The sequence below is a fragment of the Neofelis nebulosa genome, chromosome 8 (assembly GCF_028018385.1).
Source record: "Neofelis nebulosa isolate mNeoNeb1 chromosome 8, mNeoNeb1.pri, whole genome shotgun sequence".
In the NCBI taxonomy this organism is placed as follows: domain Eukaryota; kingdom Metazoa; phylum Chordata; class Mammalia; order Carnivora; family Felidae; genus Neofelis; species Neofelis nebulosa.
In genome coordinates, this window is record NC_080789.1 from 92,531,638 (window position 1) to 92,545,359 (window position 13,722).

The 13,722-nt window shown below is 36.8% G+C and overlaps 1 long non-coding RNA gene across 1 annotated transcript in view; it reads right to left on the bottom strand.

Moving 5' to 3' along the window:
- Positions 1-8,590: 8,590 nt before the first annotated feature.
- Positions 8,591-13,722, bottom strand: part of LOC131519928 (uncharacterized) — a 67,583-nt gene continuing 62,451 nt past the window's right edge. Inside the window, exons 7-9 of the long non-coding RNA XR_009265880.1 lie at positions 12,629-12,737; positions 9,934-11,828; positions 8,591-8,895 (exon numbers count right to left, since the gene is read on the bottom strand). This is a non-coding gene — a long non-coding RNA (uncharacterized LOC131519928). The remainder of the gene's footprint in view (positions 8,896-9,933; positions 11,829-12,628; positions 12,738-13,722) is intronic.

Consider the following 13,722-nt stretch of genomic DNA (forward strand, 5'->3'; position numbering starts at 1 on the left):
GGAAAGTATATAGCAACCCAGGCCTTCCTAAAGAAGGAAGAAAGATCTCAGATACACAACCTAGCCTTACGCCTTAAGGAGCTGGAAAAAGAACAGCAAATAAAACCCAAAACTAGCAGAAGACAGGAAATAATAAAGATTAGAACAGAAATTAATGCTATTGAAACGAAAAAAAAAAAATAAAACCAGTAGAACAGATCAATGAAACCAGAAGCTGGTTCCTTGAAAGAATTAACAAAATTGATAAACCATTTGCCAGTTTGATCAAGAAGAAAAAGGAAAGGACCCAAATAAATAAAATCAAGAATGAAAGAGGAGAGATCACAACCAACACAGCAGAAATAAAAACAATAATAAGAGAATATTATGAGCAATTATATGCCAATAAAATGGTAATCTGGAAGAAATGGACAAATTCCTAGAAACATACACACTACCAAAACTGAAACAGGAAGAAATAAAAAATTTCAACAGACCCATAACCAGTAAGGAAATCGAATTAGTAATAAAAAATCTGCCAAAAAACAAGAGTCCAGGACCAGATGGCTTTCCAGGGCATTCTACCAAACATTTAAGGAAGAGTTAACACCTATTCTCTTGAAACTGTTCCAAAAAATAGAAATGGAAGGAAAACTTCCAAACTCTTTCTATGAAGCCAGCATTACCCTGATTCCAAAACCAGACAGAGACCCAACTAAAAAGGAAAACTATAGACTAATTTCCCTGATGAACATGGATGCAAAGATCCTCAACAAGATATTAGCCAACTGGACCCAACAATACACTAAAAAAATTATTCACCACACCAAGTGGGATTTATACCTGGGATGCAGTGCTGGTTCAATATCTGCAAAACAATTAATGTGATTCATCACATCAATAAAAGAAAGGACAAGAACCATATGATCCTCTCAATAGATGCAGAGAAAGCATTTGACAAAATACAGCATCCTTTCTTGATAAAAACCCTCAAGAAAGTAGGGATAGAACGAGCATATCTCCAGATCATAAAAGCCATATATGAACAATCCAATGCTAATATCATCCTCAAAGGGGAAAAACTGACAGCTTTCCCCCTAAGGTCAGGAACAAGACAGGGATGCCCATTCTCACCACTGCTATTCAACATAGTATTGGAAGTCTTAGCCTTTGTAATCAGACAACATAAAGAAATAAAAGGCATCCAAATAAGCCAGGAGGAGGTCAAACTTTCACTCTGCGCAGATGACATGATAGTCTATATGGAAAACCCAAAAGATTCCACCAAAAAACTGCTAGAATTGATTCATGAATTCAGCAAAGTTGCAGAATATAAAATCAATGCACAGAAATCAGTTGCATTCCTACACACCAATAATGAAGCAACAGAAAGTGAAATCAAGGAATTGATCTCATTTACAGTTGCACAAAAAACCATAAAAGACCTAGGAATAAATCGAACCAAAGAGGTGAAAAATCTATACATTGAAAACTATAGAAATCTTATGAAAGAAATTGAAGAAGACACACACACACACACACACACACACACACACACACACACAAAGATTCCATGCTCCTGGATAGAAAGAACAAATATTGTTAAAATGTTGATACTACCCGAAGCAATCTACATATTCAATGCAATTCCTATCAAACTAACACCAGCATTCTTCACAGAGCTAGAATAAGTAATCCTAAAATTTTTATGAAACCAGAAAAGACCCAAATAGCCAAAGCAATCTTGAAAAAGAATACGAAAGCAGGAGGCATCACAATCCTTGACTTTAAGCTATACTACAAAGCTGTAATCATTAAGACAGTATGGTACTGACACAAGAACAGACACTGATCAATGGAACAGAATAGAGAACACACAAATGGACCCACAAACTTATGGCCAACTAATCTTTGACAAAACAGGAAAGAATATCCAATGGAATAAAGAGAGTGTTTTCAGCAAGTGGTGCTGGGAAAACTGGACAGCGACATGCAGAAGAATGAACCTGGACCACTTTCTTACACCATACACAAAAATAAACTCAAACTGGATGAAAAACCTCAATGTAAGACAAGAAGCCATCAAAATCATCTAGGAGAAAGCAGGCAAAAACCTCTTTGATCTTGCCCACAGCAACATCTTACTCAACATGTCTCCAGAGGAAAGGGAAACAAAACAAATTGAATTACAAAAACAAAAATGAATTACTGGGACCTCATCAAAATAAAAAGCTTTTGCACAGCGAAGGAACAATCAGCAAAAGTAAAAGGCAACCGACAGAATGGGAGAAGATATTTGCAAATGATACATCAGATAAAGGGTTAGTATCCAGTCTATAAAGAACTTCTCAAACTCAACACCCGAAAAACAAATAATCCAGTGAAGAAATGGGCAAAAGACATGAATAGACACTTCTCCAAGGAAGATATCTAGATGGCCAACCAACACATGAAAAAATGCTCAACATCCCTCATCATCAGGGAAATACAAATCAAAACCACAATGAGATACCACCTTATACCTGTCAGAATAGCTAACACTAACAACTCAGGCAACAACAGCTATTGGCGAGGATGCAGAGAAAGAAGATCTCTTTTGCATTGTTGGTGGGAGTGCAAGCTGGTGCAGTCGCTCTAAAAAACAGTATGGAGGTTCCTCAAAAAACTAAAAATAGAACTACCCTATGACCCAGCAATTGCACTACTAGGCATTTATCCACGGGATACAGGTGTGCTGTTTCAAAGGGACACATGCACCCCATGTGTATAGCAGCACTGTCAACAATAGCCAAAGTATGGAAAGAACCCAAATGTCCATCGATGGATGAATGGATAAAGAAGATGTGGTATATATACACAATGGAGTATTACCCGGCAATCAAAAAGAATGAAATCTTGCCATTTGCAACTATGTGGATGGAACTGGAAGGTGTTATGCTAAGTGAAATTAGTCAGTCAGAGAAAGACAAAAATCATAAGACTTCACTTCTATGAGGACTTTAAGAGACAAAACAGATGAACATAAGGGAAGGGAAACAAAAATAATATAAAAACAAGGATGGGGACAAACAGAAGAGATCTAAATATGGAGAACAAACAGGGTTGCTGGAAGGGTTGTGGGAGGGGGGATGGGCTAAATGGGTAAGCGGCTTTATGGAATCTACTTCTGAAATCATTGTTTCACTATATGCTAACTAATTTGGATGTATTAATTTAAAAAATAAAATAAAAAAATTTCAATGGCAAAAAAAAAAGGTATTAAAACATGGCAGATCCCCAATAGCATAGAGACTCAAGCACTTGCATTTTAAAAATCATGTTCATCAGCTTTAATTTATAAGGCAAAGCTTTCAAACTGAGAATTAATTGATTCTCTTACTCTTCCTTTTCACTGTTCATTAAAAAAAAATGGGTGTGGTACTCTCTCACTTATTTTTTTCCTCTCACCCATTTTTATTAACATTATTTAACATTCGTTGAACAACTCATGTATATACTAGGCCCTGTTAGGGATATAGAATTGGTCTTCTGTTTTACATTGTCTTGCAAAGGCACCTTCTGAAACATGATTTGCTACTGTAATCCACAAATGGAACATGATTGTACCCTTTGTTTCACCTTAAGCCAAAAGCAGCTCAAGTTAAATGCCAAGCTTCCCTGAGTTACAAATTTAGAATCTCTCTGAGGTGCTTGTTCACATGGTGCATTAGCCTACTGCACTGGTTGATTAGCAATGCTCTCTCAGAGTGGTATATTGACTTCCATGTGCGCTTATCATTTATCATACTTATGTTCATTTTATTCTTATCCTAATAATGACAGCTTTCATGTAAAATGAAAGGAGAAAATAAGATTAATACCTTCTTAGGACACCTTTCACACCATGCACAAATGCGCAGGCTTCTGAATCAAACACATCTTCTCTGAATTTGTATTTTTGTATCATTATTATTATTATTATTACTCTCATTCAAACATGATCTGAAGATAACCATTTGTCATTTCTTCAGGAATGGTCGAGCAATAAAAGTGGCAGAGGAGTATAGAAAGCAAGAGAAAGGGGATAGAGAGGTTATATCATGTGCATGTTCAGTAAGGAGAAAAGTAATGACAACGGAAAATCAGACCAGTCGTCTGAGACAATACTCATTTTTAAACTTAATCATTTGAGAGTTTATTGAAGATATATATTCAGCTTTGGAGCAATTTTGAAAGTCTGTGTTGGTGTTGATATCCAAGAGCTGCAGCAAGTTTGAATGAATTCCAACAACTGTAAACTTTTTTTTATAGGTACTTCTATCAGTTCAGAATTAACAGGATAAATGACAGCTGATTAATGCACCCTATCCTCTAGAAAAATTTAAAATTGGAAATATCCCTACTCCTGGAGCTGCAAAGATACCTTTGCATGTTCTGTCACTTTATGACATTTTGTCTTTTTTGCTATTGGGCACGAAATGGTTAAAGAGGGAAAAAATTGAGTAGTTGCAGCAAGTGGGGTCGAGAAGTAAGTGGATTTTTACTGATGTTGTACAGGAATGTCATAGTGTTTATATTTACAGTCAATGAAGGGTGTCTTTCCAAATGGAACTTCCTCAGGAAGTGATCTTTTCCGTGGAAGGTTGAAGAACAAATCTCTCACTCTGTCTCAGTATGGCACAGAATGGTCAGTTTAGATACAGAGCTGCTGAGCAAGCAAAACTCCCATAGGAATAATAGGACAAAGGCTGCTGCTTAAAATTAATCTGAGGCCATTGCATTCTCAGTGATTAGACTTACTTGCAAATAGCAATGCAGAGCATGAAACAAGGACATGACCAAACAAAACACAGATGACCTAGTGAATTGCGTGGGAGACAGGCACGTCAGCATCACCAGAAAACTGAGGAACTGACCAGAAATATATAGAAGGGCTCTTCCTAGTTCCTTAGAGAGGAGCACTAAAAATGGGTATCAGAAGCCTAGTGTATTACTTTGAGAATTGTATATGTTTATGTTTAACTTAAGTCCCAGTCTATGCCTGCAATTCTCATTCCCGAATGTGTGGGCCAACATTTTAACTTTCTCTGGTTGTGTTCCTAACACCCTTTATTTGGAACAGGGCTTCTTAACCTCAGCACTATTGACATTTTGGACCAGACAATTCTTTATTGTGGGTGGAATGCCCTCTACGATGTAGGATGTCTAGCAGCATTCCAGACTGCTACCCATTTTATGTCAGTACCAGCCCCACGGTGGGGACAATAATAATGTCTCCAGACATTGACAAATGTTCTGGGGCAGGAGTGATGTGGAGACAAAATTGCTCCCTTTGAGAATCACTGACTTGGAGAGGTATATAAACCTTATACTAAAGTCAAGGTTCTGGCTAACAGATTTAAAAATTGTCTAGTAGAATTATGGATGGAGTCTTGGCCAGGTTTATTTCTGACTGGATATGCTCCATGTAAAAGGCAGGGACTGATTTTGCTGGAAGAATTATTTGCTCTGAAGGAGTTCTTTTTGCCTCCATGGAAAGACTAACCTACAAAATGCAAGGAGCTAAGGAACTGATTCAAGGATTTCCAGATGTCTTTAGAGCTGGGCTCAATATCAGCATTCCACCTCTTATTGGAAGAAAGCAAAAGGTTTTCAGTTTTGGTTTTGGTTTGTTTTGGAGTTTTTGGGTTGTTTTTTTTTTTTGAGCCTCTTCTTTTACTGTCAGTAAAGTACAAAGCCAATGGAAATAAACTATTTCAACTACTTACCTATTAAAGGAGCACTTTAAAAGCGTATTCAGTACCTAAGCATATTCATTTGGATATCTTTAGTCATCCATGGTCATATATGATTTTATTATCCCTCAATATGGATAACAACAAATATTAAAAAAATATCTCCAAAGGAATTTGTCATTTCAGGAAAAAGAGTTTATTAAATTAGTAGCTGATATATCAGCACTTTGGAGGGTGGAAATGATGTCTGATACTATCTTCAGCCACTAACACTCACCATTTTTCAGCTCAGCCAAGTAACCAGGTGTGCAGGTGTTTACCCAAATTATTTAAAACTCTTGATTTCTGAACATTAAGGAGGTCTTGTTCAAAACAGGTGGTCTCATCATTAGTGGGACTTGTCGTTTGGTCAGTACTGCTAATTAACAAATATTCACTTTTGACCCTCAATTTTTTTTTCTGATTGTGAAGATCAGAAAAAAAGCTGTTTTATAAATATATTTTATTGGCCAAGTGAAGAGTTGACTGACGGAGTACACACATTTTATGCACTTATAATTCCTTGAGGGATTATAGCAGTTTATGCAAGAATGTGCATAATGTATATAATCTCAGAGGAAAGTCATGTATATTCACTTGGGGAGAGGTAAGGAAGGGATTAGCAGAGGGTAAGGTGAAGGCAAGTAATGGGTTTGGGGAACACCAGGAAGTTGATGATTGGCGCATTGGAGAGATCGTGTATGAGTGTGTTTGAGGTCTACAGTTGGTAAGTATTCTGTTTGTTGCATCTGCCTGTAACTTCAGAGATGGATCAAGATGCCTCCATAGCACTTTCTTCAACAACATTAGTGAGTTGTCAAGGAAGATTAAAATATGTAGGTCTATATTCTGGTCAATTCATTAATCACTCAGAATAAGATTGTTCTGCTACTATCTATAGTAACTTTTCTATAAAATTAGATAATGTTAAATTTCTGGACCTGAAAGCTGAACTTTTGTAGTAAATACATCTTTATGTAGACTCTGCACTATTCACTGAAATTAAATGGCACTTTTCTTTTTGCTTTGTAGCTGAAAGTCCTCATATTTTCCTCATGCTCAAAAATCATAGCATTAAAATACCCAATGTTAGTGCAATAAGATTATTTCATATACAGAAATACAGAAATACCATACAGATTATTAAGTATAATTCAGTACAATAATTTTAACAGAACTGGTTAGTTTATTGATTGATAAAAATATTAATAATGTAAACAGATGGGGGTGTTTCAATTCTAATATTCCATAGTCTAAGATTACCAACTGAGAAAATAATTATTCCCCTAAAAAATGGCTTGTGCTCACGTTGCATAATTCTGCTGTTCTCCATTGTCTTCAATATTGGCCACCGCCAGAGGCAAGTGTTAGACAAGACAGACAAATGGTCTGATCTAGAATGGCAAATTCTATGTTTCCTTAATACGGTCTCCTGGAATGACAGCAGTTATGTATTTTTAAGTCTGCTCTTCCATTATGGCGATAAATGGTTATTTAAATACAGTCAGGTTCAAATTATACTAGTGGAAAATGCAGTAGGGAAAAGTATCAAAGACAAAGAACTTTTAAATAAATCTCATCTCTCCTCCCACCATATGAGTTAATTTCTATGCCAGATGGCAGATGTTTATGCTGGTACTTAAAAGAAGTAAAAATTAAATGGATCTCAAAACTTAATTGTTTTTAGTTTAGAAATGTTCTCAAATAAAGGGAGGTTGGTAGAAATTTTACTTAAAATGATCCCCCAAACTCAGGATCTTAGTATATAATTGTAATTTGGAAAAAAATAGGTAGCTTTCAAGTAATTGATTATTTTTTCAGTCCATTATTGAATTTTGCTATTATTTTTCAGGTAATTTTAAAAAATGCAAACAGTTATTTTTTTCTAGAAGTGATTGCCAAAAATCTTCAAAGGACTATATTTAAATGTATAGTGATTCAATTAGCTCTTTAAAATCGAGCCATAAATGAGGTTTTTAGACACTCTTAATCATCATCTATGTCAGTCTAAGTCACAAAGGTACCTATCCAAGGCTATTTTATTCTGATGTGGATTAACACAACACAAATAACAGAGAGTCTTCCTGAAACAAGTAATTGCTACATGATTAAGTCCTGTTTACCCAGACAGAACTGATCAGCTTAACAACAAGAAAGCTTTTCTTTTCTCAAAAGGTTAGTATTATGGAGAAAAATTATGTTATTATGACATCGACATTTATTGCTCAAAATAGCAAACTTGACCTAAATGTTATATAGAGATTTTCTTTCCTTTTCTGCAAATACATTGACCCTATCAGAAATAAACACTGCCTTCTTAATCTAAAATGCAAAATAAAATTTATGGCAGATATTTCTGGAAATCTCAACTGAAGGACAGCTATAAGCTCAAATAACTCTGGTAATCACTTGATTTTTTTGTGTTCAGTAAACTCCCCCAAACATTTCCTTTTGTACTAGAATAATGGCCATTTTGTATTTGGCCAAAACAAACAAACAAACAAAAATGACCAAAAAATAGTATTTTGATTAGTAAATTATAGTGAAACTTTTTCCAATTATTAGTCATAGAAACTAGGAAATCTGTAATATTCTCGAGTATCTGTATTCTGAACAATCAATTAAACAAGTCTCAATTGAGCCCCAAAGTTAAGTTTACTGTTTTACTCTGTACAATAATATGATTTCTGTGTAAGCAGAAATATAAAACAACTTTTTTCTTCCATTTGTTTATAATGTGTGTGTGTGTGTGTGTGTGTGTGTGTGTGTGGCCACAAAGAAGCTTTTAGAAAAAAAAATAGTTTCATCATCCAAGGCTAAGTTTAAGCTTTGTTTTCAGTTATTTATAAAGCCTAAAAGAAATTCCTGTTGATTTTATTTGAGGCAGAGTTACGGATTGCATAATCGATGAAGGTAGCTTGGTCTGAGGATCTGTGTGGTGCTGACTTCTCAAATGTGCAGCACCTCTTTACAAGGAAGCCTTCAACTCCAACCAGTTTTGCCCATATTTTACTTGGGAGCTGGCATTCTTAACAGAGTCCTCTTCAGTCTTCAACATGTAGGACACAAACCCTCTTGCAAGGGTCCGGTCTAGCTGCTTTCTCAGATTATCATAGACCTACTAGGGGACAACAGGTGAATCCATGAAATTCTAGAATGGCACCTATGGAAAAGAACATTATGCATTTATGTAAAAGAGGCTGCTAGTGAAGGTGCAGTGACAAAGATACTCCAAAATACAATCACTCAAAAAGAAAATAGAACTTTATTTCTTTCACATGTAACAGTGCAGCGATAGGGGACAAGTTTCTTACACATAAAAAGCTTTACTTTATCTAGATTCCTTCTGCCTCATTTTCTAGCATTCCCTAAGTGTTGCTCATCTCACATGAGTGAAGATGGCTCACCACCACCCCTGAAAAGATGAAAGAGATAGAAGGTACCAGTTTCATTGTTAAAGAAATGAGCTAGACATTGAACATATTATCTAACTGCTAGCCTGCTGTCTGCTATCTGCTGCTATCTATCTGCTAGATGGAGAAATGTAGTCCCTAACAAGACAGCCGTGTGCCCTGCTAAAACTGGAGGATGGGGATAGGCATTGTGTTCCTACAGGAAAGAAGAAGTGAGTAGATATTAGGGGGCAATTAACAATCTGTACTTAAGCATTTAATAGATAGCTTATAATATAATGCTTTTGATTAATTTATCTTCCAACATATTTTTCCTGAGTGCCTACTTTGTATACAGCACTTCACTAGGGCCCGCAAGGGATTTTAAATATATACCAATTTTTACTCAAAAGGAAGGTCTGATATTTTTAGGGAAATCAGCTATATACACAAAATTCCATCAATAATAATATGAATTATAATGCTGCTGATAACGGAACATATGAAGGATGCTAAATGAGTGGCGTGGAAGATGTGTGCTATTCGTATTCAGTGTTCATTTCCTGCTGGAAGACGGAATGAGAGGCATTAGCTGGCTCATGGGTGCCCACTCTTGTTTTGCACTTTTCACCCAATAACAAGGGCCCAATACAAATAAGGGCATTTCATACCATGAGACCCATAATTTCTATCTTTAAAAGTTATATGTATCTATGTATAAATTTATGTGTATCCCATATCTGTATATAAATTAACAAAGAGCCTGCTATTTTTCTAAATTCTGACGTAGATGTTATGCCTATACTCACCTTTTAGTTAAACAGCATCCGTTCTTATTGTTAGTGAGGTTGAATCAATCAACTGCATTCTCTAATGATGGAAGCAGATGGAAATAGAATGAGCTTCTGAATCTTCCTCAAGGGCATTGTAGAGGATGCTGCACCCTTGACTGAAAATTGCTCAATTTTGCAATAGAGTTGGCCAATGTAGACATAGTCTTATATTTTCACTAATTTTGAATTAATACTCTAGAAACCAGCAGCTGACAATGAGCCTGAACAGTTGGTTTCACACCTGAGGCCTCTTTTAAAAGACCATTCTCATCACAGTCAAACAACAGGAGGATATATTAGAGGGGAAATTAGCGCATTTTCTCTAAGACTACTTAAGTAGAGTTTCTCTTGAACTAATTAAGATTCGATTCTATTTCGGAAGCTAATGTCTAAAGCAGACATTCTGTTTGGGAGTTATTAATAAGCGAAAGCAGGAGGTTCCAGAACACTCGAAATGGTACATTTTTGCCTGGTGGATGTTCAATAAAAGCGCTTGTTGGAAACAATTAAGTAGAGAATGGCATTTTAAACGTATTAGCAAATGTTCAAGGTGAATGATTATGGTATATAAAATTATTAACGGGAACTAAGAACTTTGAAAAAGTAGAATGAGTGACACTCTTGACTATTGAAAACATCCCTGATGCTCTCCACATTAAGCTTGTAGGCTCTTAGAATTTTTAGATGTGTGGAGGGAACACAGGACAGCAACCTGACTTTTTTTTTTTTTCCAGACTATATTGGCTATAATATGAATTCTGGTTCCAATTTGAAAGGAAAAATATTTAAATATACGTATGAAATTTACATACTGGATGTGATGATTCATGCAGCCCAATTCAAAAAGATCAGCTGGTCTAAACCAGAAAATGCTAATGTAGCATGGAGGAAAATATTTTTGCCTGGCAACTTCAATAAGTGCTCACAAGTTGTCTGAGTTGCACTCTGCATTTTCATATAATAAATTGCTACACGTGTAAGTAGTGGGCCAGAAAGCACTGTCTTGCCTTTCGCACAATGCATCTTTCACGGAGACCCGAAGGTGGATGTTACATTTACCTTCCAGTGATAACCATGCTATGTGAAGTTAGTGACTGCCAAAGCCCTTAGATTTGTATTTCACATCATATGACAACCTTATTTTTTTTTCAAATAAAAGAAACTTCTCTGTGGTGTTTCCTGTCATTTTATTTTAATAGCAGAAATAGGCATTCACGAAAGCCATCTGCCACCCACTATGAAGTCTCAGGGTCAGACTGCCTTTTACAAGTTGCATGGAACTGAGATTATCAGGGGACAGGAGTGATAGTTATCAGTGCTACAAAATTGTGGGAAATGTTAAATTCTTAGAAAAAAGGGAGGAAACATCAAAATGCTCAATATTCAAGATTTTAGGGCAGGCATGTTTTTTAGTGCCTGATACAAAAGAGGGGGTGTGTCAAGAGAAAGAAAAATAAAGAGTTCGTTATTGGACTCCTTTATCTTTGTTACCAGTTTCCATCCAGAGGAAAAATATGTCTAATTGGGATTCTTGTAGTTTTCTGAGGCGGCTCATTCTGTTCCATGCTGATACAAACAATATCCTCTGCTGTAGCCATTTTAGACGACTCATTTTTCTTTCCTTCAAGCGGTTCATGTCTAATGACCTCAAACTAGAAATCTTTTCTTCTTCACTGTGGTATCAAAACCGTTCTTAAACCAAGGTTGATGAATTTAAGACTAGATGACAAAAGTAAGCTGTACCAGTTTCTTTGTCATGGCCAAGTTTCAATAATAACCTTGTCTTTATGCAAAACTGTTCTGTCAAAGTCCAATTACATACAGTAGAATCCTTCACTTTTCATCAGAATCATTATGCTTGACCTAGACAGCTGTTGAAAAAAAATCAGGGTTCTGTGAGAGGAATAGTAGTACAAAAACCTCAAACCATTCACCAATCCATTCCTTCTTTTCCCAGGGCACAAAAATACACTACCTACTGCCGGGTTCAGTATGGCCATGTGACTATTTGCCAATAACTATGCGCAGAAAATGCAAATGGTATGTGTGTGTGCGTGCGTGTGTGTGTGTGTTTAAATATAATTACTGTACTAATCAGCTTATTATACAAATTAATAATTCTTGAATAATCAAGCAATTGAGTCTTTAAATAAGTACAGATATTTCCATAAAATAAATGTTCGTTTTTACCTCCAGAGAAACTTCAATACTTAAAAAAGAATAAGGAAAGTAAGACCTATAAGTTATGTCTTAACTGAGAAACAACATGCAAGTCAGAGAATATGAACGACAGGCCTAAAGCGAAAAGGCTGAAGGGGTGGGAGATGTAAAATTTTGGGGAACATAGCCCATCACACTTTCTGTACTAATAGCCCCAATCCATTTAAATGTTAACCAGTTAAATTTAGACCTTAAAATACAGGATGTGAGCAGAGTTGAATCTGGTTGGTCACACTTTCCCATAAGATGTATGCCCTTCAGAATAAAGTGAATTAGAGAAATGGTTTCATATTCTTCACCTTGTGTTTCGTAAACGTTTTGAGTTCAAAGGGATTCTATTTAAGAACAAGCCCCTACTGGTCTGTGGAGCGATTCTTCCCTGTCCCAGCGTGCACCCTACCACCCCCCTTCACCTAGCCACTATCCACATTGAAGTCAATAAGGGAAACACAGTCTCGCATCTAGGATGCATCTGGAAAACGGGCTGCTCATACACACCATTCTCTGCCGAGAGGCAGTCTTGGTACAGAGTACGGTATTTCTAGTTTGCTGTTCCAAGTCTGTAGAACACACAGCCCCGCTGGTGTCAAGCAAACATGTGCACAGGGGGAAATGAGGCATGGGTTCTTAGAAAGCAGGCAGATTGGAAAGCAAAAGGACTTTCTCTTTGAGAATTCCCTTCTCTTTATTTGTAGAGGTTATCCAACAATTTATTGAATTACAACACATTGCACCCGAGAGGACTACAAAGCTGTAGGATATAGAGGGGCCCCAAGATGGAAGGCTGCTCGGTGTCACAGTCACTACATAAAGCCTTGTACTGACTCAGGAACACGGGACTGACTGTCATTTGAGCAGAAATGCGTAACTATTAGGTTCAGGTTCTAAACTGTTGAAGTTATGTGCCAGGGTAATGCCCGTGAGTGCCTGTGAGTAGGAAGCCAGGGCATACAAACTCCATGGCTCAGGAAGGAACCTTACTCTACACTGTAATTCCAACAACTGGTAGCTTGTTGGTTGGCATGACACTTGCCCTGAAGCAAAATACACACAGCCCTTGCTTAATTATTATCATAGACTCTTGGATTTAAATTTTTTTTTTTTTTAATTTATTTTTGGGACAGAGAGAGACAGAGCATGAACGGGGGAGGGGCAGAGAGAGAGGGAGACACAGAATCGGAAACAGGCTCCAGGCTCCGAGCCATCAGCCCAGACCCTGATGCGGGGCTCGAACTCACGGACCGCGAGATCGTGACCTGGCTGAAGTCGGACGCTTAACCGACTGCGCCACCCAGGCGCCCCTTAAATTTTTAATCATACTACGATCTGAAGCCAAATCACTCTGGGGCAAAAGAAATCATTTACCAGAGAAACTACCCATTTTACCAAAGCGGGAAAAAAACCTTTTCTCTAGAGGCTACCAGTCAGGAAAAAAAAAAAAACAAAACCAAGAAGATATTAATCATGAAAGCTTTTCTTGTTTATGGCATTCGATAGATTAAAGTAGGAAGAATAGGGGCGCCTGGGTGGCTCAGTCGGTTAAGC